The following is a 22,044-nucleotide window of genomic DNA, read 5'->3' as shown; positions in this document are numbered from 1 at the left end:
ATAGGTAAGCAAATGAGCATGGCAATGTTCCAATAAAACTTTATCTACAAAAACAAATAGCAGCCCAGATTTGACCCTTGGGAAATAGTTGGCTGATCCCTGATGTAGATCCTCCTGGGGATGTCACTGACGTAGTTTAGCCACTGGCTGAAAATCCTACAGGTAATTGCCTAAAATCACATCTTTGCGAATTTTACCCACACAGTGTTGTATTGGTATGTTTTATATTAAAGATTATGTTCTTAGAGTCCATTTATTTAGTAAGGCTTAAAGGGATGAAAAGGCAAAGGATGGCAGATTTAATATTTCTTGATGGGAGAGGAGGGTATCTTTGCCAGCACAAAGGCTTCAAAAACAACTGGGAAGACCTGGAGAAAAAGAATTGGAGAGGAGAGATAGATGGCTGAACTAGGGATAAAAAGAAGGGAAATGGAAACATGAAGAGAAATAATACAAGGGTGAGAGAAAATGGAGTGAAGCTAGAATTCCTTACTTGGCTTTTTTCAGTCCCAGGACCAGACAGAATGTTTATTCCTCTACTGCCACCTTCAGTTCTTTAAAGATCCTGGCTCTCATTTGCAATTTCCACTATGGGGCTAAATCACCCAGGATGCAACTCCTATAGGTGCTTTTTCCATTTTTTATTTTAGCTACAACTTGTTGAAATCCACAGGGGTTCATAAATGGCAGAACTTGAGTAAATGATTTTTGAATGGAGGGAAGAGGACAAGATCAAGGATTGTGGATAAATATGGGCCAAGATTAATGTCAGGATGGGATGGGAGAAACATGAAGCAGAGTTGGGGGTCCAGGGACAGAGGAACCTTGGAGAAAGAGCCTAATTCTATAAGTTAGAGAAGCGAGTTTGCATGCATCTGGGCAATTCCACAAAAGTGGTACAGTAAATTGATATCAATAGATTATTAATTATGACTGGGATCTGGAGGTGTGAATTGCAAGCAAAATTATGGAAGGCAAAATAGCTCTGGGTATATCTGGGATAGAAAATCAGGGCTTAACTATCTCCTCTGCACTTTATCATGCCTGGTCAGGGAATCAATGGTAATAAGATCACAGGGATATAATCTTTTTACAAATTAACCAAATCTACTCTATCATTGCATTATGGCTATCTGTTTAAGAGTCCGTCTACATTGTAAGTAACTTGGGGCAGAAACAAGTCTTTTTCATCATTGTAAATCCAGCATTCACTATAGCAGCTGTCCAAAAGTTAGCAGTCAATGAATTCGTGTTGAATTAAATTGTTTCCTTTCAATGATAAAAATGCAGAATTTTGAAAATTTCTTGTGGGAAATTATCAATTCATCGATGGAGATGGAGAATGCTTTGTCCCTGGAACCTCTAAGAATTTGCCATCTGTTTCCATGCCTCCATCCTAAAGCTACCCTTTTTCATTTCAATTCATTGTTTGCATAGAGTCCAAAGCAAATGGTCATATCTTTGCTCTAATAACTGCAGTTATAAGGGGCATTTAGTTTCACAGTGACCCCAGGCTGGGACTCTGGCTGCAGCCACTCTAAGTCTCTCCCAGAGATGTGCAGCCTGAGAAGAGAAAGACTGAACAGGAAATGTCCATTGTCACCCTCTCAGGGCATCTCCTGGCAAGTCAGTCAACCCTGGTCCAGCAGTGGGTGATGGAGCATGCACTGTCTAGGAGTCCATTATGATATAAAACAGCCAAGCTATTCAGAAGGTGGTATGCATTTGCTTCTGAAAATAAATTCACATAATAGTAGAGGTTCAGTTACCAAGATAATCAAAACAAAACTAGGATAATCAAATGGGGCATCGTACCTCAAGAAATAGCCGTACCTGCTGTGTTCTTAACCAAAGGGCACTTGAGTTTTGCTTTTCTCTTATGGTTGAGGACACTTCACTTGGTAAATGAGTATGCAACTCTCTTCTTACTCAGGTCAGAGGTCACTTCCTTTGGGAATCCCTTCCTGACCCTCTCCCCCACGCTCCCACTATTGGATCTGTGCCCCTCCTCCATTCACATTACTCTCATCATATCATATTGAAATGGTTTATGGAACCCTCTGCCTCCGGTGAATTCCTTTAGGGCAGGAACCATTTAATTGCCTCTGTCACTTCAACCCAAGCATCTAGTAGAGTCTCATTAAGTGTTTTTAAATGAGTCATTCATTCACTGATGGTTTATGGAGTCAAAGAAATCACAAATTGAATTCTAGGGATCATGGCAGCTTCTCAGCCTTGCTAAGCAAATCAGTCATGGGAGAAGCAAAATAATCCCACAGAATTTTCCATCACACTTGGCTGTTGGGGTCCTATGGACATCTCAGGGACTGGTGAGAAGACGTCAGAGATGTCCCAACAATGCTGTAATGGATATTTGCCATTCCGTCTTCACTCAAAGGGTGTCCTTTGTGATTTCTGAGCCACCTCACAATAGTTTTGGGCCATGGGAAGAGCCATGTGGAGATTGCTTGTGCTTCATTTTGCTTCAAGGTCCAAGTGACCTTGAAACAGACTTCCTGTTGATCTTTATACCTAGAGGTCCCTTAGCCATTTAAAGGCATAGGAACTTTCTATTAAGATTTGAATTATCTTTCAGTTCTGATCAGTTCTTCTCAAAAGAACACTTTGCTTCAGAATCCATTGCAGTGTCCTTTCAGGAGAGATGTAGCTAGATGAAGGTCAATACCCACACCATACTCTTGCTTTATCTCTCAGCCAAATTAATAGATGTAAATGGGTGTCCATATGCATTCTCCAGCCAAGTAAACCATACTTGCAGAGCTGGACAAGTTCATTTTCTACAAAACTGATACAAATAACTGGATTCTGTTTCTAAGGGAGCACATATGTATAACTGTAGATATATCTACTGAGTCTTCCCTTGGGTCATAATTACTTGCAAAAGAGATCAGATCAGATTCAGACTGTGAGCCCTTTGAGCTCTATTAAGTTGCACATCCACTTAATAAGAACAATGGGCTACTCAGATTCCCCATTTGTAAAGTCAGGTATTGGGGGTGGGACCAGGTGACCCCCCAGAGTCCTTCCAGTTCTAAGGAAACTCTAAGGAAACTCTAAATAAACATGTATGCCCTCAAGATCCAGAAACATCTCATTCCATCACCGGACATATTAAAGACCACCTTGAGGCAGGAGATAGATGGGCTCCAGGCTAGACATTTACAACTGGCCTCCTGTTCACACTACCTGGGCTGAGAAGAAGATGGGCTCCAGGCCGGACATTCATTACCAGCCCCCTGTTTACATTTTCTGAGGCAAGAGACAAACGGGCTCCAGGACTACATATTTATGAACAGACTCCTGTCTATATTTCGATATCTGCACTTCGGTATAAGAAACAGCAACAGGAATAGGGTAGATAACCGGACACTGGACACTTTTATGGCAGGGACAGAGAGGGGCTAAACCCTGTTAAAAGGGTTTATCAAGAGGTCATATATTTCCCATCCTTGGGGCAAGGGAAACATTGCACATGTGCAGAAAGGCTCCTTGGGGGTCAAAAGGAGGGGGCACCACCCCATAATATGTGATGCTAAGGCCATCCCATAGGCTGAAATCCATCTTGGAAAAAAGTTGTGCACACAGGTTGGGGAGGGTCTTAGGGCAGGGCAGGTGCAGAAAAAGAAACCAGATAAGTGGCCAAAGGTAAACAAAGACCGGGAAGAACTGCCCTATATGAATGATTTAACCACCTCTTTACTGAGCGTCCTCATTAGGAAGGATGCCCACACCTTCCTCTCCAGGTGTGCATCTCTGCCTTGCTTCTGTCTTAACTAAACAGTTTCTCTGTGTGCTCTCCCACTTGTTGTTGAGCTGTGTCTCAAATAATAAACTTTGTACCTGTTTTTACAGTTTTTGCCTCTGTGAGAAATGCATTTTTCACTGGGGGCAAGAGCCAGGGGGTGTGGTGGCCTGGATTCCTGGTTTTCAACCAGGCTCCCCAGGTTCAATTACTGGGCAGGGAATTAAGATCTCCCTTCACGCCACCACTCACTGCTGCCTCTCCGAGATCAACCTGACCTAACACGGTCTTACTTCTAACTTTCAGTCACTTCATTTTCAGACCACTCACAGTCAAAATGCAGATTGTTTCAATTACCCACATGGATTAAGAAGACCACTGACGAGAAAAGAAGAGATTAGCCTGAAATATCCTTTAGGTTCGAGTGCATAATCCAAATTCCTAGGATATTTTACTACCCCAACTGTCTATGCTAGGTAGCTTTGGTCAGTTGATCTGCTATTTTGGGTCTCTGATATTCAATAACACTCACATACCTTCTGAAAGAAATTCAGTCTTGAAATTCTATAGGGTACTGTTTTTCTCATGGCCACTGGTTAGCTGACTTTATAAATGAACTGAGTAGTATATTCTTATCATAAACAATACAGATTCCGGGAATCGTGTTAAGAAAAACACCGCTGTGGTACACTGAGCTTTTGTTATTTTTTGTACAGAGCAAGGACTTCTTTATTCCACCAAACTTCATTGCTGCATTCAGGAGAATAGAACGAAAATATCTTTCTATGGTTCTGTTGCATCTAATTGTTTATAAACAAATATACCTGGAGGCAAATGATTCTAAAAAAAAGAACAATGGGCTAATTGCTTTTAATGGGCAGCAGTTTGCGACAACATTGTCAAAATTCCAGCACCATTTAATTCCCTTTTTGTTTTGTTTTAAGGACACCATTTTCACATGGAAGATCTGCAGAGCATTGATTGTCATTTTTCCAGTTCAAACATGGGTTCGTTTATCTTTTGGCTGAGAGAGAAATACGGCTGTAGCCAATACACTGAAATTGGAAGCGCACCCCATGCTGTGGAGCAGACAGTAGACACTTAGTAACAACTTGTTGAAACAATACAAACATTTTCGGTCAAGAGCAAGTTATTTTCCTGAAAATACAGTTCTAGGCAGGCAAAGGCACAATACCAACTTTTAAAGTAAACACATATATATTATGCTCTGTGATTGGCTCTATTACTGTTAAAATCATTTCCTTTCTAACCCAAGACTCTCAGCTGAATAACCTACGCTTTGAGAGTTAAGCAGAAAGACTTCCCTTTCTGGCAGTTTTGGAGTTGGGAAAAACTAAAAATGCTCCTTCTATAAAACTAAAGATAATAAGGCAAGAGAAATACAGTGGCCAAAAATGACCGAGAAACTTAAACTAGAAAGATAAGAATAAGCTGGTAATATTAGATAGCTCTACAGGGTTTTACATGTTTTTGCAGCCAAATGGTTAGGTTCTTAATCCTAAATAATGATAAGACCTTGAGCCTTTTTGAGGAAAGGGAGATTGAACTGAGGCTTCTGAGTCAAGAGAGATTCCAGAAGGTTTTACCCCTCTGCAAAAAGTAAACTGTAACGACAACAAAATGCCATCCAAAAAAGGAAGACTGTCTTGGCCTAGACTTTGGATGGAAAAAATAATTATCTCTCTCAAAAATGTATAATCATGAGCCTGTTCCATCGTCTGAAGATGTTTGAGCCCCAAAGCTAACCACCACAGCAACAAAAAGTCCTGCCAGGGCTTCCCTGGTGGCGCAGTGGTTGAGAATCTGCCTGCCAATGCAGGGGACACGGGTTCGAGCCCTGGTCTGGGAAGATCCCACATGCCGCGGAGGAGCAACTAAGCCCGTGAGCCACAACTACTGAGCCTGCGCGTCTGGAGCCTGTGCCCCGCAACAAGAGAGGCCGCCGACAGTGAGAGGCCCGCGCACCGCGATGAAGAGTGGCCCCCGCTCGCCGCAACTGGAGAAAGCCCTTGCACAGAAACGAAGACCCAACACAGACAAAAATTAATTAATTAATTAATTTTTAAAAAAAAAAGTCGTGCCAACCTGGAAATCTCCTTAGCAGAGTAAGTTAAAAACTGCTCTAGAGGTTGTACAAGATTCCCACCACTTAAGATGAGTTCACAATCCAAAATTTACAAATAAACAAGTCAACCACACTGAAAATCAAACTACTCAACATATGGTGGAAGAACGTCAAATAACGAAATTTTCAGAGATAAGAAGCAAGTATAAATATAATAAAGACAGATATGTATTAATAAGTATAATATGCCCCGCGTCAAAGAGCGCCGCGACGGCAAGGACAGCGTCTCGCTCGTCGTAGGCGTGCGGGTCTTGGCGGACCTTAACCAACAAGCGCCGGCGCCCGCCCCCGCGGAGCGCAGAGAGGGCGCCGCAGCCCGGAAGGCGAGGACCCCCGGCCGCCTGCCGCCCGCCCCACCACCCGCCCCCGCCCCACCTCCCCCGGCGCCGACGGCGTGGCGGCCGCGCCCCTCAGCCCGGCGTGGAGCGAGCCCAAGCCCGAGGCGGGGCTGGAGCCGGAGCGAGAGCTGGGGGCCGCGGGGAGCGGCGAGCCCGGCCTCAGACAAAGGGGCCGGCGGGGTCGAAGTCGCGCCGACCTCGAGTCCCCGCAGAGAAAGCACAAGTGCCACTGCGCGGGCTGCGAGAAAGTTTACAGGAAATCCTCGCACCTCAAGGCGCACCTGAGAACTCACACAGGGGAGCGCCCCTTCGCCTGCAGCTGGCAGGACTGCAACAAGAAGTTCGCGCGCTCTGACGAGCTGGCGCGGCACTACCGCACGCACACGGGCGAGAAGACGTTCAGCTGCCCCATCTGCGACAAGCGCTTCATGCGCAGCGACCACCTGACCAAGCACGCGCGCCGCCACGCCAACTTCCACCTGGGGATGCTGCAGCGGCGCGGCGGGGGCTCGCGGACCCGCTCGCTCAGCGACTACAGCCGCTCGGACGCCAGCAGCCCCACCATCAGCCCGGCCAGCTTGCCCTGAGCGCCGGCGGCGGCGCGGGGTGGGGCGGCGGCCGCGGCAAGCCACGCCCCATCCTTACCACGCCCACCCTAGGCCCCGCCCAGCCCCGCGGCCCCTCCTCCTTACCACAGCCATGAGCAGATGCTCTCACTTCCTCCTGTGATTCCACGTTGTTTCCTTTTGTAATCAGAAGAGAGAGAACTTTATGAAGTCAATGACAACAAAAAAACGATTTTCTTCACCTCAGGTGTCAAATTTGTAAAAAAACAACGAAAAAGTTCCAAAAAACACCATCCACAATTGCACAAGAGACATACCCACGAAGGTGATTCTGCGGTGTTGAACCCCCCCTTTCTCAGGGATGGACATGTTCCACGAGGTCAGTAAGGACACCCCCTTCCTGCCGCCTTACTCTGTACATAGATTTGCACTCTGGACTTTTCTTTTAGGTTTGGGCACACGCTGGGGGCAAAGCAGTGCAGGTGGAGCTCAGTGCAGGCGGCGGATAGGCCGGTCGGTTAGTTTGGAGCCGTGGTCACCGACCTTGTGCTTCCAGAGCAGACCCCTAAGCAGGGCCCGCGGCTCCCTCTTCCTGCCCCCTGCCCAGCTTCAGCCTCGCCCCAGCTGGCAGTGGGCTCAGAATGCAGACGGCTCAGAGGGACGCCTTAAGCCGTGATGGGTAAGGGGAGCACTCCCCAGGGAGACTGTAGGGATCCTCGCCTCCGGGACCCTGCCCAGGTCCCCCTCGGAGCGCTGGAAGCAGAGATGCAAACCCGTGTTGGGCAGCCGGCCGCACCATCTGATGTCCACGTGGCCAGGGCCCCCGCCCGCTGCTGTGTCCCCGCAGAAGGCCCCAGGACCTTCCACTATTGCACCACGTTCTCTGACTGGCCTCCTACAAGGGTGTCCAAAGGTGTCATTGGTGCGTCCAGTTCCCACGTTCTCCCCGACCGGCCCTGCTCTTGGGATGCCTTTGTTTGACACGATGGGTGAAGCGGGGCCCCCCGGCCAGGCGCTCTGTGTGTGTGTGGCTTGCTGTGGCTGCGCTCGGCACTTCACAGAGACTGCTCTGTAGCAAGAGACCGGAACATGGTGACTTGGCACTTTGGGGGGTGGCGAGGCGGATGTCATGGGAAATGCAGTCAGAGAACGTGCATTCTCTTTCCTCCCTGGGGAGCGCCGGACGGAAGTTGTGGGAAAGGCCTTTTTCAGACTCACCGTGTCCCCAGCTCAGAATTAGTGAACCCTCAGCTTCTCCATGAGCCCTGTGTCCCCTGGACTCCTCCCTTCCCCTCCTCCTTTTCCCCTCCTACCTGGGAGGCCCTGGCACACCCCCGGCCTGTGGGGCACTAGGGTGCAGGGCCCCCACCGCCAGCCTTCCCCTGCTGACGGGGGCGGGCAGAGAGCTGGGGACGTCTCTCCCAGAGCTCTGACCTGGGCAGGTGGGTCAGGCCGGGCTCCAGCGCGCTCCTCAGCGGAGAGCTGAAGCCACCACCTGACCAGTCTCCTCCCTTCCCTTCCCCCAGGGAGTCGGGGCCTGTAAATACAAGTCCCCAGGACAGTGTGTGTGAGTGTGTGTGTGTGTTGGGGCAGGGGGTGTGGGTTTGGGAAGCACTTAGGGTATCTTGCAGAGACCTCTGTTCATTGCGATGAGGAGGAATGATCCTTGGGAACTCAGAGGGCCGTAGAGGGGCTTCCCTGAGCCCAGAGTGCCTTGGTTGTGGTCATCCTGCTTCCACCCCCAGCCAATCACGGCGAGGGATGCAGCACAGAGGAACCCCAGAGACCCAGGCCCAGCTGGTGCTCGTAGCCCCTGGGCGGCTCCAGAGCAGATGGGCACCCTCTGTCCCTAGCAGCCAGGGGCAGGCAGTCTGCTGTCTGCAGCACTCCAGGTGCCCATTTCTAACTGCTGTGTGTCAGCTGGGATCAGCCAGTGGTGTGGTGGTGGCTTCTGAGTAGCATGGTAGCTCCCGAGCTGGGCGGGAGCATTGCTCTTGCTATGGGTGGGAACCAGGCGGGAATGGCGTGGGGTGAGGGGCGTGGCCCCACCCTGGCTCTCTTTGGGCTGTGTGACAGCCCTGCTCGCGTTTGGTCCACGAGAGAGAACGGGACGTGCTGGCCACCTGGACGGAGCTGCGCCCTGAGCACCTGGGGTGAGAGCTCTTCACGCCTGGTTCCAAAGTGAGGCCCGGAAAGGCCCTCGGAGGTCCCTCCCAAAGTTGTTTCTGGGTGGGGCAGAGAAAGCCACACTCCGAATACACTTCATGTCTCAGGAACTCACATTCCAGGTTCAGGAATTTTATTCCAAATTCCTTTGGTGTGCTCGCCTCGCACGGGTCCCTGAAGGCAGGGAGAAGGAGCCGCGTGCCCCGAGGGGCCAGGCTTCTTGTGACCTGCCCGCAGCATCGCGGAGGAAGAGGGGTTTCCGACCCCCCTGCTCTCTGCGTATAGGAAGGGGGGCAAAAGGACTCTAAACCCAGTCATCTTGGAATAAAAGAAGAGTGGTTTGTTTTAGAGGCGGGGTGGGGGGGTGGGGGAAGGAGAGCGGGCGTTTGCTGTTTCCAAAGAGAGCACTTAATTTAATGTTTCCTCTAAGTGACCCAGAGCTGTTCCGTCTGATAGATGGAAGGCTGACATTGCCTTAAAACAGAAATATGCAGGCGTTGGCTATTTTCGGCAGGTGAGTGTGTCTTCGTTCCCAAAGTAGTTCTCATCTAATGGCAGGGTGCGGTCCTTCTGAAGTGGGCCTGGCCAGGAGACGGGCCAGCTGCGCTTCTGCCTCAGGGCACCTGGAGGGAACTCCCGCCCGGCAGCCCCAAGCACTCGGCCTGGGGTTCCAGCCAGCAGGCAACCTGACTCCTCTGGGGCTAAAATTCATCTCACTTGAAGGGTGGGAGAAATCCATGAATCTCAGGCTAAGTTCGAATGGGCTCTTGCTAGCATCTCATCATCACGACACGTGGACCGCGTGTGGAAGAGAGGAGGGTGGCAGGCCCCGAAAGGCCGCACTCGCTCAGACCCCCCGGGAAAGCAGTTACACGGTGGGTGACCCTGCTGAACAGCCTGCATTTTTTTCTAAGATGTAGAATGTCTTCCTGGCCTGGGTCTGTTTCAGGGTCTTTCATTTTTCTGGTTTATGGCCATGCTTGCTGGCTTCAGTGTGACTGAGGAACCCCCAGGACTCCTAGAAACAGTAGTGAAAACTCAAACCTTTCTTTTGTGGCCGACTCCAGTGCTTGCAAGGCCATGGGGGCAGAGATCTCAAAGGTTGCCTGAGTGAAGGGAGAGTTCCCCTCCAAAAAGGCCTATAAGTGACCCTGGACTCAACCAGGGGGCTGGTGTTCAGCCCATGTCCCAAACAAGGAAACCCTCTTTGCGTCAGCCATATTAGGGTTGTCAGCTCCCCATACACCTACCCTATTCTACAGCCATCGGGAAAAACGCAGCCCCTTCCACGAAGGGCCCTGGGGTCCTCTCCTGTTGGGTGCTATGTAGGAATGGGCAGTGATGCCCTTGATGGGAACGTGGTCCTGGAGGTGCCCTACCTACATCCTGCTGCACCCTACCCACGGCACTCGGGGTGCACGACGACCTCCCTTTATTCTGAGGCCACGCATCCGGGCAGGTGCAGGATTCACCAGGGTGCAGCCTCCAGGTGCAAACTTCAGCAGCACTGGGGTCCCCAGACCTCCCCATGACCTGGGTCGCAGCTCAGACCAGGGAAGGTGATTCGGAGGTGGGGACAGACAGCTGGGCCACGGGTGGCCCCCAGCCCTCTTTTAGGGACACGCAGACAGGGCTGGTGGCTTTCTGGGGTCCAAGTGAAGTGCGGCAGAAGCGGAGTCTCCAAGTCTCCTCCCCCCCAGCCCAGTGTCTCCAGAAGACTGGCCGCTTTTCTTGCCAGAAGCAGGTGCTAAGGTGGCTGCCAGCGTCAAAGCACGCCCCAGGGACTCGCCCCTAGAGCTCAGCAAACGAGAGGGCCACCTAACAGGGAAGCGTGATCTGAGCAATAGCGTCCCCTCATTTCTCAACTCCTGGTTTCGGCTGTGTTTACAAGGCTACCTGATGTTTTTGACTTCTGACAGCTATCACTTTTTTTTTTTTAACCCTTTTTCCGAAGTCATTTAAAGACTGAGTGCTGGAAGGTTTGAAGGGCCTGATACATCTGTCACGTTGCAGCCGGTAAGAAATGCTTTGCAGGTCACCCACATCTTTCTGTCCAAAGATTCCACGTGCGATTCTGGTGACCGTATTTTCCAAAGCTAAAATCAAGGGTGTGGGCTAACACTTTTTGAATTCAGGATCACCCTGGGAAAAGCCAGGTCCTGTAACTGATTTTCCCGATTCTGAGGCTGAGTTTCAAAGGTTTGTCCCAGACACATCCCAGAGAATTTTGTACCAGAATTCGGATGCACAATCCAGCTTACTACTGATTAATGCCTGAACACCGTTTAGGGAGAGGCCCTTCCCCCACCTGCTACTCTGTCTCTCATCAGTTAGAAGAGTTGGATTTGGTGGGAGGCGTGAGCCCGGGGCCACACTTGGTTTCTACTGACCCCCATCGAGGTATATTGGACTTGCAGTGTTCCCCTGACCCCACCCAGCCTCTCCCCTTCTCATGCAGCTTTAAAACCTTACTCCTTTTATTTAAAGATGAACAGGATGGGAGAAAGTGGCTTCCCCTGCCCTGCACATCCTGCATTCCCTGTGGGGGACACAGGATGCATGGGGGGCAGCAGGGCCGCATAAGCAGCTTTCTCTCAGGGCTCGGGACGTCTTCCTAGTGACATGGCGACAGGCTGCTGCACGTGCTCGTTTGGAAACCAAGCTGAATGCCTGCCCGGCAACCACAGGTCTGGGTGAAGGCCGTCTCTCCCACTCAGCCCCCGGCCGCCTGTCCCAGGCCAGACGCCTCCCAGGCCAGACGCCTCCCTCCGCAGCCTGCCTTCCATGGAGCAGGGGGCCACTTCCCAGTGTGGCTCAGACACCCGGGGGGAGGCGTCCATTCCTGGGTCAGGGTGCCTGTCTGGGTGGGAGGCTTTGCTCCCTCGCCTCACCTTGGAGAGTCCCTTGTGCCAAGTGCCAAGGACCCTGGGGGCTGGAGGCGTCGCTCTCCCGAGCAGCTGTGGGTTGTCGGGCGTGGGCCGCTGTGGCTCCCACAGGGCCGGGAATTGCTGTGTGCGTGGGCTGGGTGCACGCCGGGTCTCTGCCGCCCCCGGACTCTGCACAAAGGGCCCCTCCTCCTCCCAAAGCCATTGATGGAGCTTCTCTGGAATTGTTTGCCAAAATCCCAAGGTAGAATCCAAGGGTCCAAGACCATTTCCATCGAGCACACGTTTTCCTTTTCCATAGGAACTTTTGTTGTTGTTTTTTTTAACCAGCACCACACCATGCTTCCGAAGGCCATGTTTCGTCTTTCCTGGATCACTACAGTGAAGTATTACTGTTGTACAGTTCCCAGTCTGGCCTTGGCTTGCTCGGATAAAACTTTGTATGTATTTTGTAAGGCATAGATTCTATATTGTAATGATGTCCTATGCAAAAAGAAAAAAAATTAACTAAATTATAAATTTTATTGTTTTAACGTGTATGCATGTTTAGTGATGTTTACATTTTGAAATAAAATTTGATTCATTATTAAAAAAAATAAGTATAATAAAGACAAAAAATTGAACACATGAAAGAATAAGACACTGCAAAAAAAATAAGGTAGATTTTAAAAAGAATAAAGTACAACTTATATAAATGAAAAAGAGTCTCTGAAATTAACACTTAATGGAAATGTTAAACAGCATATTAGACACAGCTGCAGAAAAAAATTAGTAAGAGGGAGCTTAAATCTGAGGAAATTGCCAGAAGGCAAGACAGAGAATCAAGGATGTGAAAAATATGAAATAGAAGTTAAAAAACATGGTAGATAGAATTAGAAGGTCCAACATAGTTATGAATTCCAGAAAAAGAAAATAAAAAGAATGCAGCAAAGACAACATTCAAAGAGATAATGTCTTAAGTTTTCCCAGATACTGATAATAACCTGATCCCTTAATTTCAGGAAGCTAAACAAACCCATATGAGATTAATAAAAATTCCCAGCATAGAAAATTCCATTCAATAACTTATGCTAGACTAACTGATTATTTATATGAAAAAATCAAATAAAATTAGATCCCTATCCCACACAATTTACAAAATTCAATTGCAGATAAATTAAAAGCTAAATAGGAGGGGAAAACACTTTAAAACACTTAGGGAAAAAATTTGGAAACTAACTATGATCCCAGGGTATGTAAAACATTATTAAACAGAATTTTTAAAAAAAATAATTAACAAATGATTTGTTAATGAAAAGCTATTTAAAAATCAGAAGCCACAGACTGAAAGAAAAAATATTAGTGACCAAATATTATAAAGAACTCCCATAGATCACTAAGAAGATAAACAACCTCAAAAATGAGAAAAAGGGCTTCCCTGGTGGGGCAGTGGTTGAGAATCTGCCTGCCAATGCAGGGGACACGGGTTCGAGCCCTGGTCTGGGAAGATCCCACATGCCGCGGAGCAACTAGGCCCGTGAGCCACAACTACTGAGCCTGCGCGTCTGGAGCCTGTGCTCCACAACAAGAGAGGCCGCGATAGTGAGAGGCCCGCGCACCACGATGAAGAGTGGCCCCCACTTGCTGCAACTAGAGAAAGCCCTCGCACAGAAACGGGGGCCCAACACAGCCAAAAATAAATTTAAAAATGAGAAAAAATATATAATAATATAATTCTCAGAACAGGAAACCAGAATGGCAGATAAGCATATAAAAAGATGCTTGACTTTAGTACCAGTCAGGGAAATTCCTATTAAAACAATAAAGTATATTATTTACACTCATCAGATTGGTAAAAATGAAAAATTCTGACCATAAGAGTTAGTAAGAATGTGGAGCAACAGGAACACCGTTCAGGGAAACTGTCAATTGGCACAGACTTTAGAGAACGATTTGGCCAGAGCTGGTCTTGGTAAAGATGTGTGTACCCTAGGACCCAGCAATTCCACTCCCACATGTGTATCCCTAAAGAGATTCTTGCATAAGAGATGGAGAAAAGTTAAAGAATGTTTAATACACTATTTATTGACACTGAGAAAAGTCTGAAGCAGCTGATCTATGGGAGAACAGCTAAAATATTTTTTTGTCTATTCACCTAATAAAATGCCATATATGAGTAAAAGTGAACAAAATAGAGCTACATCCATCAACATGGTTAAATCTCAAAAATATATCGTTAAACACCGTACACCTGAAACTAACACAATATTGTAAATCAACAATACTTCAATTTTAAAAATTAATAAAAAATAAAAGACCATGTATTAAAAATATATATATATAGTTAAACAAACTGAAAAAAATGATTTTATGAAGGATACACACAGTATGATACAATCTATATAAAAATTGAAGACATGCCCAAAATACCATAATATTTAAGGCTACATATGTATAGTAAAAGTAGAAAAACTGGGGAGGGTGGGGAAGAATGATAGGGTTTTGTGGGGGCTTCAGCTGTGTTTGTGATCTTAAACCAGGTGATCAGTATGTTGAGTGTGCATTATACTATCATCTGTTCTTCTTATAGGTCTACAGCATCTCGTAGTTTTAAGAAATAACAAAAAAGAGATGCAAACTCTGGCACTCTGAGATGAAACAGTGAAACAATTTCTGTTTCATGCTGAGGAGTGGCCTGGTGTTATTCCTGGGCCTTGTAAAGTCATCAGGAAAAGACAAGAAGGCACATCTGCAGAGGCTTGGGTTAGTGGTAAAGGAAGCTTTACTAACTTTACATCATTTTACGTGTTTTATGAAAGATTTTAGATGTTAGTATCCCTGTTAAAGGTCCCTGACAGAATTCAAGTCTAAGAAAAACAGGCAAAAGTTATTAACTGCATTAGGAAAATTCCTTATTTTATGCATTTTGATAGCCCATAAATCGTCCAAGCCCCCAAACCAGAATGATAAAATGGAAATAAAACATTTTAAACTAATTTGCCAAGTACCTATAAGCTTCTGTCACGAACAAGGAGACCACATTTTCACTTAAAATATTTATCGAACACACTATGCAATTAATTTATGTATATAGTTACTTCCTCTCTTCATCTCAAAAAACATTTAAAGCAGTTAAACCTCTATTATAAATAAAATAGATTCAGGTGCTTGGAGTAAGACAGAGTATAAGTATTAGACAATCCCTACCCACAAGAAGCTTGCAAAATAATTTATAAAACCTTTGACCCAAACCTTACAAGTTCATGTTCTCCATATGTAGACTATCCTCACACTTAAACAGCCAAGTGCTAGAAATATGCAGGGAGCTAATCCCATCAGTGTCGGACATAATATCCATTAGCTCATTTATATTCGTCCTAGACTTTCCTAGTCACTGATGGAGTCGGCATTAATCTTTCTTGCCGGTCATTTAGTGATCCCTAAAACACATAAAAAATCCAATTTCGCAACCTCATAGTCCCATATTAGTAATTTTCTTCGCATGCCCTCTCTCCACGGTTGCTAACTGCCTAGAAAAACGTTATCATGATCATGTTTGGAAAATGACTCTATTCAGAGTATTATTGGACAATTATTGCATCAGCAACTGCCAACAATAGAAAGGTCCTAGACAACACTTATTTAAAACGGTCTCACCCTGGTCAGACGAATCCTGCATAGGCTGGAATGAAAACCTTTCACTCCCATGAAGTTTTGTGAGCCCGGGAATTTTTCTGATGGACTGGTTTTAACACTGAGAGCCTCCGGGAAATAATAACAGTAAAGCCTGCTTCGAGTAAACTGCGGGTGGGGTGGTCAGACTAGAGGACTGGATCCCAAGGGGAACTCAGCTGTCATAGTGGCTTCTGAGTCACTAGATCCATCTCTTTGAGATTGTTATGAGTAGGAGCGGTTTCCGTCGAATTGTTTTTGTGATCGGTACATAAGAAATCTATTAGCAGCCCTAGAGCTAGTCAACTTCTTCATGACTGGGGTCACATCTATCAAACATGATGTCAGAGCTCAAAGGGATTCTCAGTCCACCCGGCACCCTCATTTTACCAAAGGAGGAAATGGAGTCTTGGGGAGGCCAATCGTTTGCCCAATTATAGTAAAATCATAAAACAAGTAGCAAGGCTGCTGATAGCAATCACAGGCTCTTCGCCAACATGGTGCTATGTGGCTGTTGGAAGAGTCTCACCTGCATGCTGAAATAACCACACGACAGATGCCCAAACGGGAAACAGTGACCATGGCGACATTTCTAAATATACATCTGGAGGAGGCTTTGTGCTTCTTTGATCAGAGAGGAATGTTAAGAAAAGTATCTGTCCATACAAACAACGTGCTTTTTCCCCCATACAGAGATGAGAGGAGAGAGCATGGGAAAGAAGTAGCACCTCTTCTCCTACTAGGTGGACCCTGAGTATTTGAAAGTAGCATCCCTCAAAGGCTGTCCAAGCTGGAGATAGTGCTCAGAGATGACCACAGTCAGAAAGCAAACACGTAGCTCCCATAAAGGGAATTTAGAAAAATTGCTTCTGCTTCCACCAGCCATCCACTGGGAAACACTGTCCCAAGGAGTGCCGACTTCACCACCCCCGACTTCCCCCAGCCCCCCACAGCTGAGCAAATAGGATGGATCTCAGGCATGACATGCCCTCCTGGGCAGCTTCTTCTGCACCAGTGCCATCCAATTTCCCTCTTCACTGCCAAACTTACCTGGTTAGAACCCCCTCTACCTTTCAGTCACTCATTGCTGACAATTGCAGGGAAGGCGACTTATTCCGTTTTCCCTTCTAGGTAATATATGTAATTCTGTAATTGGGGGCTTACTCTACGACAGGCATAGTTCTAAGGTCTTTACATGCATTCATATTTCATCCTCATAACAACTCTGTAAGGTGGGTACTACTATTATCCCCATTTTACAGATGAGCAAACTGAGACACAGAAAGGTGATGGTAACATAAATTACTAGTACTTTCAGGTGGTCCAGGGGGTAATTTACCTGCTCGGTGTGTAACCCAAAGCCATGTTCTTTTTTTTTCTTTTAATGTATATTTGCATATTTATTGAATGAAACTTGAAAGAATAAACAACTTAGCATCATCAATTACCAAACCTAGAATTATTTAGCTCTCCCATAAGTTCCTTTTTATAAGCTGATTTTAAATTTCATTAATAACATACAGGTTAGGTTCTAAATAAACTACAGCATACCTCAGAAACATGATCTAATTTTCATTGGCTTTCACCTGCATCCCGGGAACTTAGCCTGGGAAAACTGTCATCAACTCAATCACATCTGTGGAGCTGGCAAAAGCTATGCAAAGAATAACTAACTATCAATACATAAAATGTATGTGATGATTTCCCAAAGCTATATTCTAATATTTGGGATATCTTTCTGGTGACTCAGAAGGAGAGGGATAGTGTCACCATTGGCCTGTAAAAGCCCATATGTATGTATGTGTATATATATAATCTCTAATCTAGTGTGGATGGCTCTTAAATTTCGCCTACACACAGGGCTGACTTTTGGGGAAGTCTGAGTGTCTGTCTACTCTTGAGTCCTCCTATTGCTAAAAAATAAGAGCACGGCTTCACACAGTCTTCATATTTACTCTCAGGAAGAAGTCCTAGCAGTTTTGAAAACTTAGCTAGGGTATGCTTCAGATAAAATAAAAACCCATACATCATTTAAAAAACTTATTCCAAGTCACAGAAATCACGTGATATCAGCAATATCATCTTCCCTTTGACACTAATTAGGATCTTTATAATGTATTCATTATTTTATATTCTGCCAAGTTCTAAAAATAATTTGAGCCACCCTTGTTTCATGTTTAGTATGTTGTTCACTCTCTTGGCTCTACCTGTTAAGTATTTGGGAGTTCAGTAGTAAATCAACTAAGAACTTTTTAGTCATGCAGCAGAAAAGAAAAATCTGTAGTCATAAGTTATCTCCACTACAACTTCAAAATCAAAAGATAAAATAATTTCATAGCAGAAATGAAATAACATTTTACACTATCTTTTATGGGAATGGACTGACCCACATGAATCAATAACTTGAGATTTCATTTATTTTGGAAAGTTCTCTAAGAACTTCAAAGACTTAAATATAATAGAGTTGATTTCCTTAGGGTTAAGTGTTAAGAATTTTAGCTCATCAACTCGAAAGCTCAAACTAAAACTGAAAGCCATTCAAGCAATGCTTTTATTTTTTAAATTTTTTTAACATTTTTTTTGGAGTATAATTGCTTTACAATGGTGTGTTAGTTTCTGCTGTAAAACAAAGTGAATCAGCTATACATATACATATATCTCCAAATCTCCTCCCTCCCACCCTCCATTGAGAATGATGTTTGCTGTGGGTTTGTCATATATGGCCTTTATTATATTGAGGTAGTTTCCCTCTATGCCCACTTTCTGGAGAGTTTTATCATAATGCATGTTATATTTGTCAAAAGCTTTTTCTGCATCTATTGAGATGATCATATGGTTTTTATTCCTTAATTTGTTAATACAGTGTATCACATTGATTGATTTGCATATATTGAAGAATCCTTGCATCCCTGGGATAAATCCCACTTGATCATGGTGTATGATCCTTTTAATGTGCTGTTGGATTCTGTTTGCTAGCATTTTGTTGAGGATTTTTGCATCTATGTTCATCAGTGATATTGGCAAGTAGTTTTCTTTTTTTGTAACATCTTTGTCTGGTTTTGGTATCAGGGTGATGGTGGCCTCATAGAATGACTTTGGGAGTGTTCCTCCCTCTGTTATATTTTGGAAGAGTTTGAGAAGGATAGGTGTTAGCTCTTCTCTAAGTGTTTGATAGAATTCGCCTGTGAAGCCATCTGGTCCTGGGCTTTTGTTGTTGGAAGATTTTTAATCACAGTTTCAATTTCAGTGCTTGTGATTGGTCTGTTCATATTTTCTATTTCTTCCTGGTTCAGTCTCGGCAGGTTGTGCTCTTCTAAGAATTTGTCCATTTCTTCCAGGTTGTCCATTTTATTGGCATATAGTTGCTTGTAGTAATCTCTCATGATCGATCCTTTGTATTTCTGCAGTGTCAGTTGTTACTTCTCCTTTTTCATTTCTAATTCTATTGATTTGAGTCTCCTCCCTTTTTTTCTTGATGAGTCTGGCTAATGGTTTATCAATTTTGTTTATCTTCTCAAAGAACCAGTTTTTAGTTGTATTGATCTTTGCTGTCGTTTCCTTCATTTCTTTTTCATTTTTTTCTGATCTGATCTTTATGATTTCTTTCCTTCTGGTAACTTTGGGGTTTTTTTTGTTCTTCTTTCTCTAATTGCTTTAGGTGTAAGGTTAGGTTGTTTGAGACTTTTCTTGTTTCTTGAGGTAGGATTGTATTGCTATAAACTTCCCTCTTAGAACTGCTTTTGCTGCATCCCATAGGTTTTGGGCCGTCATGTTTTCATTGTCATTTGTTTCTAGGTATTCTTCTATTTCCTTTTTGATTTCTTCAGTGATCTCTTGGTTATTAAGTAGAGTATTGTTTAGCCTCCATGTGTTTGTATTTTTTACGGTTTTCTTCCTGTAATTGATATCTAGTCTCATAGCATTGTGGTAGGAAACAATACTTGATGCAATTTCAATTTTCTTAAATTTACCAAGGCTTCATTTGTGACCCAAGATATGATGTGTCCTGGAGAATGTTCCATGAGCACTTGAGAAGAAAGTATATTCTGTTGTTTTTGGATGGAATGTCCTATAAATATCAAGTCCATCTTGTTTAATGTATCATTTAAAGCTTGTGTTTCCTTATTTATTTTCATTTTGGGTGATCTGTCCATTGGTGAAAGTGGGGTGTTAATGTCCTCTACTATGATTGTGTTACTGTTGATTTCCCCTTTCATGGCTGTTAATATTTTTCTTATGTATTGAGGTGCTCCTATGTTGGGTGCATAAATACTTACAATTGTTATATCTTCTACTTGGATTGATCCATTGATCATTATGTAGTGTCCTTCTTTGTCTCTTGTAATAGTCTTTTTTTAAAGTCTATTTTGTCTGATATGAGAATTGCTACTCCAGCTTTCTTTTGATTTCCATTTGCATGGAATATATTTTTCCATCCCCTCACTGTCAGTTTGTATGTTTCCCTAAGTCTGAAGTGGGTCTCTTGTAGACAGCATGTATACAGGTCTTGTTTTTGTATCCATTCAGCCAGTATATGTCTTTTGGTGGGAGCATTTAATCCATTTACATTTAAGGTAGTTACCGATAAGTATGGTCCTATTACCATTTTCTCAATTGTTTTGGGTTTGTTATTGTAGGTCTTTTCCTTCTCTTGTGTTTCCTGCCTAGAGAAGTTCCTTTAGCATTTGTTGTAAAGCTGGTTTTGTGGTGCTGAATTCTCTTAGCTTTTGCTTGTCTGTAAAGGTTTTAATTTCTCCATTGAACCTGAATGAGATCCTTGCTGGGTAGAGTAATCTTGGTTGTAGATTTTTCCCTTTCATCACTTTAAATATGTCCTGCCACTCTCTTCTGGCTTGCAGAGTTTCTGCTGAAAGATCAGCTGTTAACTTTATGGGGATTCCCTTGTATGTTATTTGTTGCTTTTCCCTTGCTGCTTTTAATATTTTTTCTTTGTGTTTAACTTTTGATAGTTTGATTAGTATGAGTCTTGGCGTGTTTCTCCTTGGATTTATCCTGTATGTGACTCTCTGTGCTTCCTGGACTTGATTGACTATTTCCTTACGCATATTAGGGAAGTTTTCAACTATAATCTCTTCAAATATTTTTTCAGTCCCTTTGTTTTTCTCCTCATCTTCTGGGACCCTTATAATTCATATGTTGGTTCATTTAATGTTGTCCCAAAGGTCTCTGAGACTGTCCTCAATTCTTCTCATTCTTTTTTCTTTATTCTGCTCTGTGGTAGTTATTTCCACTATTTTATCCTCCAGGTCACTTATCCATTCTTCTGCCTCAGTTATTCTGCTATTGATTCCTTCTAGAGAATTTTTAATTGCATTTATTGTGTTGTTCATCATTGTTTGTTTGCTCTTTAGTTCTTCTAGGTCCTTGTTAAATGTTTCTTGTATTTTCTCCATTCTGTTTCCAAGATTTTGGTCATCTTTATTATCATTACTCTGAATTCTTTTTCAGGTAGACTGCCTATTTACTCTTCATTTGTTTGGTCTGGTGGGTTTTTACTTTGCTCCTTCATCTGCTGTGTATTTCTTTGTCTTCTCATTTTGCTTAACTTACTGTGTTTGGTGTTTCCTTTTCACAGGCTGTAGGTTCGTAGATCCCGTTGTTTTTGGTGTCTGCCCCCAGTGGGTAAAGTTGTTTTAGTGGCTTGTGTAGGCTTCCTGGTGGAGGGGACTGGTGCCTGTGTTCTGGTTGGTGGGGCTGGATCTTGTCTTTCTGATGGGCAGGACTGCGTTCGGTGGTGTGTTTTGGGGTGTCTGTGAACTTATGATTTTAGGCAGCCTCTCTGCTAATGGGTGGGTTTGTGTTCCTGTCTTGCTAGTTGTTTGGCATAGGGTGTCCAGCCCTGTAGCTTGCTGGTCATTGAGTGGAGCTGGGTCTTAGCGTTGAGATGGAGATCTCTGGGAGAGTTTTCGTCATTTGATATTACATGGGGCTGGAAGGTATCTGGCGGACCAACGTCCTGAACTCGGCTCTCCCACCTCAGAGGCTCAGGCCTGACAACCGGCTGGACCACCAAGACCCTGTCAGCCACATGGCTCAGAAGAAAAGGGAGAAAAAGAAAGCAAGAAAGAAAAAATAAATAAGATAAAATAAAGCTATTGAAATAAAAAATTTAAAAATATTATTAAAAATAAAAAAATTTAAAAGTAATAAAAATAAGAAAGAAAGAAAGAAGAGAGCAACCAAACCAAAACACAAATCCACCAATGATAACAAGTCCTAAAAACTATACTAAAAAAAGCCAAAAACATAAACAAAAACGGACAGACAGAACCCTAGGACAAATGGTAAAAGCAAAGTTATACAGACAAAATCACACAAAGAAGCATACACATACACACTCACAAAAAGTGAAATAGTAAAAATATATATATATATTTTAAAAAAAAGGAAAAGAGCAACCAAATCAATAAACAAATCTGTCAATGATACTAAGCTCTAAATACTAAACTAAGATAAACAAAAAACCAGAAACAAATTAGATGCAGAAAGCAAACCCCAAGGCTACAGT

The 22,044-nt window shown here is 44.4% G+C and overlaps 1 pseudogene; it reads left to right on the top strand.

Moving 5' to 3' along the window:
* Positions 1-6,094: 6,094 nt before the first annotated feature.
* LOC137761775 (Krueppel-like factor 13 pseudogene) lies at positions 6,095-6,834 on the top strand (annotated as a pseudogene).
* Positions 6,835-22,044: the final 15,210 nt, after the last annotated feature.

The sequence above is a fragment of the Eschrichtius robustus genome, chromosome 1 (genome assembly GCF_028021215.1).
Source record: "Eschrichtius robustus isolate mEscRob2 chromosome 1, mEscRob2.pri, whole genome shotgun sequence".
NCBI classification, from domain to species: Eukaryota; Metazoa; Chordata; class Mammalia; order Artiodactyla; family Eschrichtiidae; genus Eschrichtius; species Eschrichtius robustus.
This window is presented reverse-complemented; position numbering and strand designations above follow the sequence as displayed.